Raw genomic sequence first — 8,718 nt, 5'->3', positions numbered from 1 at the left:
CTGGCACATTATATGTTAAATTATAAACAATCTGGTGGTACTTCTTTAAGCCACTATGCTCCAAAAATTTAGAATAGTCTACCAACTGAAGTAAAAGAGGATATATATATATATATATATATATATATATATATATATATATATATATATATATATATATATATATATATATATATATATATAATAAAAACTGATTGGTTCAAATAACTGATTTGATTAGATATTCTGACTGTGTGGATTAATTTACTCTTACATCTACCAGACCCTGGTATACAATTGATGCCACTGTTTCTACATTATTAAGTTTGTTACCGAGATTTCCTTACATCACTTTTAAGTATGAAAATAAAATTGTTGGTATTTTTATATTGATTTTTTAGTCTTTTTTTTGTATTTTTGACATGTTTGGAAACATGAAGGTTTTAAATGTTTTTGAAAGTAGTCTCTTAATCTCACCAAGCCTGCCTACATTTGATCAAAAATCATGAAATATTATTTTACAATTTAAAATAACTTTCCTATTTTAATATATTTTTAAATGAAATGTATTTCTGTGTTTCAAAGTTGAAATTTCAGCATCATTACTTCAGTCTTCAAGTTCAAGAGTTTTATTTGTCACATACACAGTTATATACAGAATACAACCGGCAGTGAAATGTAAACAGGTCCGCTCCATGGACAGCAAATAACAATTAACAAAAAAAGCACAATAAATTATAAAATAGGAATAGGATAAAGGTGCTATATATATATATATATATATATATATATATATATATATATATATATATATATATATATATATATATATATACATATGTAGAATTATGAATAAATCAAGTAAAAGAAATAAGAGATGTGGAATAAAATAAGTGAGATAAAGTAAACTGGAGACTATAAAAATAAATACGTGGATAACAGAAGTGCAGGAGTGTAATGTGCAAACAGCATTATAATGAGTAGTTACATGAACACAAGAATAAAGTGCAGTGCAATATCAGTATGTGAGTTTGTTAATACTGAAGTGAGGTGAAGTCACATGTTGTTAAGTGACAGCGTTCAGGAGTCTGATGGCCTGTGGGAAGAAACTCCTCCTGAGTCTCTCAGTTTTGGCCATCAGGCTACGGAAGCGCTTACCAGAAGGCAGCCGGGTGAAGTGGGGGTTGGCCGGGTGATTAATGTCCTTGATGATTTTTGTAGCTCTGCCTCTGCATCGTTTGATGTAGATGTCCTGCAGAGACGGGAGAGCTGACCCTGAGATGCTCTCGGACAAGCTTACCACTCTTTGCAGGGCTATGCAGTCGTGACTGCTGTTACCATACCACGCTGTGATGCACTGAGTCAGTAAACTTTCTATCGCCCCTGAATAGAAAGTTTTCAGGATAGCTGGTGAGACCCGGAATTTCCTCAGCTGGCGCAGGTGGTACAGTCTTTGCCTGGCCTTTTTCACCTGAGACTGGATATGTGCAGTCTTTCTGTAAGGTCTTTAGAGTCAAATGACATGATCCTGCAGAAATCATTCGGTAACACTTTACTTGAAGGGGTGTGCATAAGACTGACATGACACCTTCATAATCATGACATGACACGTGTCATGAATATGAAGGAGTTTTTATGCATGTTTATGACAACTGTCATTAAGTGTCATTCGCTTAATTATGTCATTTTTAATGCAATGATGTCATTTCAGAGTTGTCTTTGTTATGACAACTTGACATAAACCAATACATCATAACCTGTCAGTGTCTTTGTCATGACAACTTGACATTACCAAGACAACATAACCTGTCATAAACATGACATAACAGATTATCAAATTTAAGAAACTTACTTAGCTTATAGGGTTAACCTTAAACTGTTATGTGGTTGGTTTTGACCCCTTTAGACGGTGCACCAGCACACGAGACTCCACCATAACAAACGGAATGGTAAGAATAAACTCAAACTATTCGTTAAAGAGTGAGCGAAAGTTTAAATAAAGTATATTAAACCCAAAATAACGTTGTTGTGAATTGTTTTTACTTACTGCAAACTAAATTGACATTAAACACCTAAACAAACTAACCTGACTGAGGCTCTGCCAACAACTGTTACAGCGTACACATAACCAGTGGTGCCACCATAGACATCATCATATAGGTGTATATGTCTATGCCACTCTATCATTTTGAGTTATATTAATAGTTTTTAATGACTCTGTACGATTTCCTCTATGATGCCATATTTCAGGTCAAGCTAAATATTCATGACACTGTTATAAAATAATTTGACAGAGTATTGACACTTAATGACATGTTAATGACAAATTCAACTTGTACCACTGTAGTTTAGGTCAAGAAATATATTCATGACAATGTTATAAAATAATTTGACATAGTATTGACACTTAATGACATGTTAATGACAAATTCAACTTTTACCACTGTAGTTTAGGTCAAGAAATATATTCATGACAATGTTATAAAATATTTTGACAGAGTATTGACACTTAATGACATGTAAATGACAAATTAAATTTATAAAAAAATCATGACATTATAATAGCCTAATGACAGCCAACGTCAAAACCAACCACATGACAGTTTAATAATAATAATAATAATAGTAATAGATTTTATTTATAACGCACTTTTCATTCCGAAGAATCTCAAAGTGCAACAAAGGGAAAAAATAACAATACATGAATAACAAGTAAAAATTACATCTCAACATCATGCCGGACGCTGATGACGCTAGCCTGGTGCAAACTTCAGCCACCATGCAGTTCAAGCCCGAGGGAGACCACCAGTGAGCAGCCGACACCCAGAAGAGAGAGCAGCCGCAGCGAGCAACATCAAATGTCCTTCAAACCAAAACCAACCACAAATTCAAACAAAAACAGAAGAGAAGCGGTGAAAAAACGGCAAACAACGTCCTCTCAGTGGCTGCCAGCAATCAGCAACAGTCCCAATAGTAGCTCTGTTAGACTAGTCACAAACATAAGAAAATATAATAAAATCTAAATTTAATAGTACAGTTAACATGATTTGTGGGTGGAGAAGCGGCGAACAGACAACGCCAGCATCCTCTCCCCCACGTTGCCTAGCAACTAATGTAATGTAAACCCAAAAAGCTAAGTAGTTTCTTAAATTTGATAATTAATCTGCTATGTCATTTCATGTCTGTTTATGACAGGTTATGTTGTCTTGGTAATGTCAAGTTGTCATGACAAAGACACTGACAGGTTAAGATGTATTGGTTTATGTCAAGTTGTCATAACAAAGACAACTCCGAAATGTCATCATTGCATTAAAAATGACATAATTAAGCGAATGACACTTAATGACAGTTGTCATAAACATGCATAAAAACTCCTTCATATTCATGACACGTGTCATGTCATGATTATGAAGGTGTCATGTCAGTCTTATGCACACCCCTTCAAGTAAAGTGTTACCAATCATTCTAATATAACATTTATAATTATTATCAGTGTTGGAAACAGTTGTGTAAAACATTTTTTAGGATTCTTTGATGAATAGAAAGTTCAAAAGAACAGAATTTATCTGAAATAGAAAGCATATGGTAGCATTCTACTACTCTTCAAAAGATTTGGGTCAGTCAGAATTTTTTTTTTTGGGGGGGGGGAATAAATTAATACCTTTATTCAGCAAGGATGCATTAAATTGATCAAGTGAGAGTATAGATATTTATAATGTTGCAAAAGCTTTATATTTCAGATAAATGCTGTTCTTTTGAACTTTTTTATTCATTGAAATATTTTCAACATTTATAATAATCATAAATGTTTCTTGAGCATAATAAATATATATATATATATATATATATATATATATATATATATATATATATATATATATATATATATATATATATATATATATATATAAATCATAATCAGGGCCCCAGAGTCTGGAGGAAGAGAAGAGAGGCAAACAATCCACGTCGCTTGAGGTCCAGTGTAAAGTTTCCACAGTCAGTGATGGTTTGGAGTGCCATGGCATCTGCTGGTGTTGGTCCACTGTGTTTTCTGAGGTCCAAGGTCAATGCAGCCATATACCAGGAAGTTTTAGAGCACTTCATGCTTCCTGCTGCTGATCAACTTTATGGAGATGCAGATTTCATTTTCCAACAGGACTTGGCACCTGCACACAGTGCCAAAGCAACCAGTACCTGGCTTAAGGACCATGGTATCCCTGTTCCTAATTGGCCAGCAAACTCTAACCATAACCCCACAGAAAATCTTTGGGGTATTGTGAAGAGGAAGATGCGATATGCCAGACCCAACTCTGCAGAAGAAGCTGAAGGCCACTATCAGAATAACCTGGGCTCTCATAACACCTGAGCCGAGCTACAGATGGGTCGACTCCATGCCACGCCACACTGCTGCAGTAATTCAGTATAAAGGAGCCACAACTGAGCATTGAGTGCTGTACATGCGCATACTTTGAGCTTTCTAAAAGCTCTCATACTTTAAGATTTCTAAAAATCCTTTCTTTGTATTGGTCTTGAGTAATATTCTAAGTTTCTGAGATACTGAATTTGGGATTTTCCTTAGTTGTAATCATCAAAATAAACAGAAGTAAAAGAAACATTTGAAATATATCAGTCTGTGTGTAATGAATGAATATAATATACAAGTTTCACTTTTTAAATGGAATTAGTGAAATAAATCAACTTTTTGATGATATTCTAATTATATGACCAGCACCTGTATATATTTTGTCGATGTTTACAAAATGCTACCCGTGCATGCAGTGTATAGCTACATGCTAATAGCGTTTAGCTAAGTGCTAAAATGTAACATGATAAAAACAAATCAAAATGTGCAAGCTTCATGCTAACAATGTGCTAAATAATGGTAACATCACCTAGCTACATGCCTAAACATGTTAAGAATGTGATTAAAAACCATGCTAACATGCTAACTGTGTTAGCATTATATTAAACTTTAGAATCTTGTTAAAAAACAAAGTAGCAACAGATTAGTGTAGACCGGTTGGGTCCGGTCTTCTGTCATGGGAGTGTAGATGTGACGAAGGAGAGTTCAAGACTTTATTCACAATAAACTGACTTTCCACTGAACATCTAACACATACATCTCTCAACTCTCAGAAATAAGGTAGTTAAAATGAATAGAATGAAGAAAAAAAATAGTACTTTCAAGAAAAGATTAATGAGGCAAAAAATGATGGTAAAAAATTATGGAATACTTTAAATCAAATAATGGGCAGGGGTAAGTACTCAGCTGCTTCATATGTTGAAAAAGATGGAGTGTTCATCACAGATCCAGAGGGAATTTTAACCATTATTTTATTAGTAAGGTAGAGAAATTTAGATCTGGTATGAGTCCAAATATCTCAGCATCTTATGATGCAATATTAAGTAAGATAATGAGTGAGAAGAACTTCTGTCACTTTCTCATTCAGTCAAGTTGACAGAGGTTCTGTTGGAAAAATTCTTGCAGCTCTTCCTGATGGAAAGGAAAGAGAGGGGGAGTTTGGACGCGTGTCTTTTGGGAGTTTGGACGCGTGTCTTTTTTTCCCCTCTTCACTCTAAATGTAAGTGCAATGTTTTAATTATTTTGATTGTAATTTGTGTTGATTATTGTTTTGTGTGATTTTATGTTGTGAATAATTTTAAAAGAGGACCCCAGGAAGATTAGCTGCCATTAAATGGGCCGCTAATGGAGATCCTAATAAAACAATAAAACAATAAAACATACCTTGACATACACAGTAACGGTGGGGATAACGGAGACCGGACAAGGAAGGACTGAACACGAGGGAACTACATCCACACTGAAGACAGGGCTAATGAGGGGGACAGGTGGCACAGATGACACTAATTAACAGACGCGGGAACTGAACAGAGGCGGGAAACTGAAACAAAGGAACATGTGACTAACACAAAACCAGGAAACGCAGGGGAAAAACCAACACAGACAGACTAAACATGTGACATAACTCCCCCCTCCCGGTAGGCACGTCCTCTGGGAGGCCATGGCGGGTCTGGAGCATAGACCGTAAAAAAATATGGACGACTCGACATCATCCGTTTCCACTTGGCAGATTTGAAGCTTTCAGGCGGCCTTGCACGGCGCTGACATCTTGGGACCGAGTCTGCGCAGTAGAACGCAGGAAGTAGAGCAGGAAGTACAGCCGCGATTTTAAAAGCCCGCCCACACTCTCGCAGATGCAGAACAATTAATTATGTTGGTGTGAAATAAACAGTTATGGAAATGTAGAAATTAAAGCTAAAGCTCTAATCTGCTCCCAAAAATTTCGAAAAAAGTCCGTTAGTGCCTCAGTGACAACTTCACTCAGAGAAGCCGTCAGTCTCAGCTGTCAATCATGACGTCACACCCCCCGTTTTTATAGCATCAAATAACTAACTCAAAGTAAACTTATTTTTAAAACGAACACCTGAAATGAAATCATCGTGATGATAACTGCCTTCAGTGACATAAACTAACTTTGGGGGAAAATTTTTGAAGTGTAATTTTATTATTTAGTTTGCCTCGCGTGCATTAGAAAACACAGAGGGGCGGCTATACTGGGACCGGTCACCGGGGGGCGATCGAGGCGCGAAAGCTTCAGTAAATGAGAGGGAGACTGCAGGCTTGGTCTGGAGCCTTGGGAGGCAATGGTGGTTCTGTAGCCTTGGGAGGCCATGGCGGGTCTAGAGTCTCGGGAGGCCATGGTGGTTCTGGAGCCTTGGGACTGGCTGGGGGCTTGGCTCTGGCTGACTTCCTACCCCTCTTTTCCCCACCCACGGGCCTATAGCCATCCCCCAAAAAATTGTTTGCTGAATTTAGGGGATTGTCTGGTGGGCCCGTGGGTGGCTGAAGTGGGCCGTTCGTGGGCGGTTTCGGCGGCTCTGTGAAGCCGGGAGGCGGGGGCTCTGGGAAGCCTGGAGGAGGGGGCTCTGGGAAGCCTGGAGGAGGAGGCTCTGGGAAGCCTGGAGGAGGAGGCTCTGGGAAGCCGGGAGGAGGAGGCTCTGGGAAGCCGGGAGGAGGAGGCTCTGGGAAGCCTGGAGGCGGCTTTGAGAAGTCGGGAGGAGGAGGCTCTGCGAAGCCAGGAGGAGGAGGCTCTGGGAAGCCGGGAGGAGGAGGCTCTGGGAAGCCGGGAGGCGGAGGCTCTGGGAAGCCTGGAGGCGGAGGCTCTGGGAAGCCTGGAGGCGGCTTTGAGAAGCCGGGAGGCGGCTCTGGGAAGTCGGGAGGAGGAGGCTCTGCGAAGCCGGGAGGAGGAGGCTCTGGGAAGCCTGGAGGTGGAGGCTCTGGGAAGCCTGGAGGCGGAGGCTCTGGGAAGCCTGGAGGCGGAGGCTCTGGGAAGCCTGGAGCGGACGCTTGAAGGCCAGGAGCCGGCACCTTGAAGCCTGGAGCGGGCTCGGGGAAGCCAGGAGAGGGCTCGTGAAGGCCTGGAGAGGGCTCTTGAAAGCCTGGCGAGGGCTCTAGAAAGCCTGGAGCGGGTTCATGAAGAGGCAGGTCGGGCTCTTGCCATAAGTCGATGAGCCAGGCCTTCGGTGCTGGCGTCTCGATGGCAGAGGCCCCCGGGCAGAAGCGGCCGCCGCGGAGAAACACGTGGAGGGCCCCGGAATTAGGTGAACTGGAAAGTCCAATGGCTGGCGGGGATGGACTCGATGATCAGGGGTGCTGAGGAAGGTGTGCTGGTGGATGTGGAAGTAGGCGCCGGGGGAGGTGTTGGCAGCGAGCGGCGTACCGCATCCACCAGCTCCTGGAAGGGATCCGGGGAATTCATCTGGTGCTCATGGTTGGGTCCGGTCTTCTGTCATGGGAGTGTAGATGCGACGAAGGAGAGTTCAAGACTTCCAAAACACAAGAGACTTTATTCACAATAAACTGACTTTCCACTGAACATTTAACACATACCTTGACATACACAGTAACGGTGGGGATAATGGAGACCGGACAAGGAAGAACTGAACACGAGGGAACTAAATACACTCTGAAGACAGGGCTAACGAGGGGGGCAGGTGGCACAGATGACTAGACACAGATGACACTAATTAACAGACGCGGGAAATGAACAGAGGCGGGAAACTGAAACAAAGGAACATGTGACTAACACAAAACCAGGAAACACAGGGGAAAAACCAACACAGACAGACTAAACATGTGACAATTAGGTGATACAATTTTTAATCTGGGTAACCTTATAAATTAATTACTTGAAAAATTAAGCAGTCATTTTGTGATGACATTCAAAACTGCATCCAGTAACAATGTATTTACACCATTTTATTTCAAATATCAATGGATACAGAAAGTCAGCAATTGAAATATTATCATTTGATCATTCAAACATTCAGTTTGATCATTCAAGCACTAAAACAGTAAGCAGTAACATTAAATAATCAGCATAAATTCTCACAGACATTACAAAAAAATATTGAAAATAGCTTAAAATCTAAATTCATCAGTAGCAACTTCTACTATTTAAACATGTAAAAATAAAAACTTCACGGCTCAGTATATGGGTAAAGTTTTGAGCACTAAAATATCAAATTTCTGTTTTTATATCACAGCTATGAAGTTTATATATATAAACTTTAAGTAACTTAGCTCTCCACGAGTGATAGCTAAAAACATTAAAAGCGCAGGAAGTCAGCAGTATGACACTGTAAAACCATTCCCATTCATAAATGTTAATTTTTCTCAATTACTCTATCTGTTACAGCATTCGACCAAACCGAGAT

This window comes from Pseudorasbora parva, chromosome 4 (genome assembly GCF_024679245.1).
Source record: "Pseudorasbora parva isolate DD20220531a chromosome 4, ASM2467924v1, whole genome shotgun sequence".
In the NCBI taxonomy this organism is placed as follows: Eukaryota; Metazoa; Chordata; class Actinopteri; order Cypriniformes; family Gobionidae; genus Pseudorasbora; species Pseudorasbora parva.
This window is presented reverse-complemented; position numbering follows the sequence as displayed.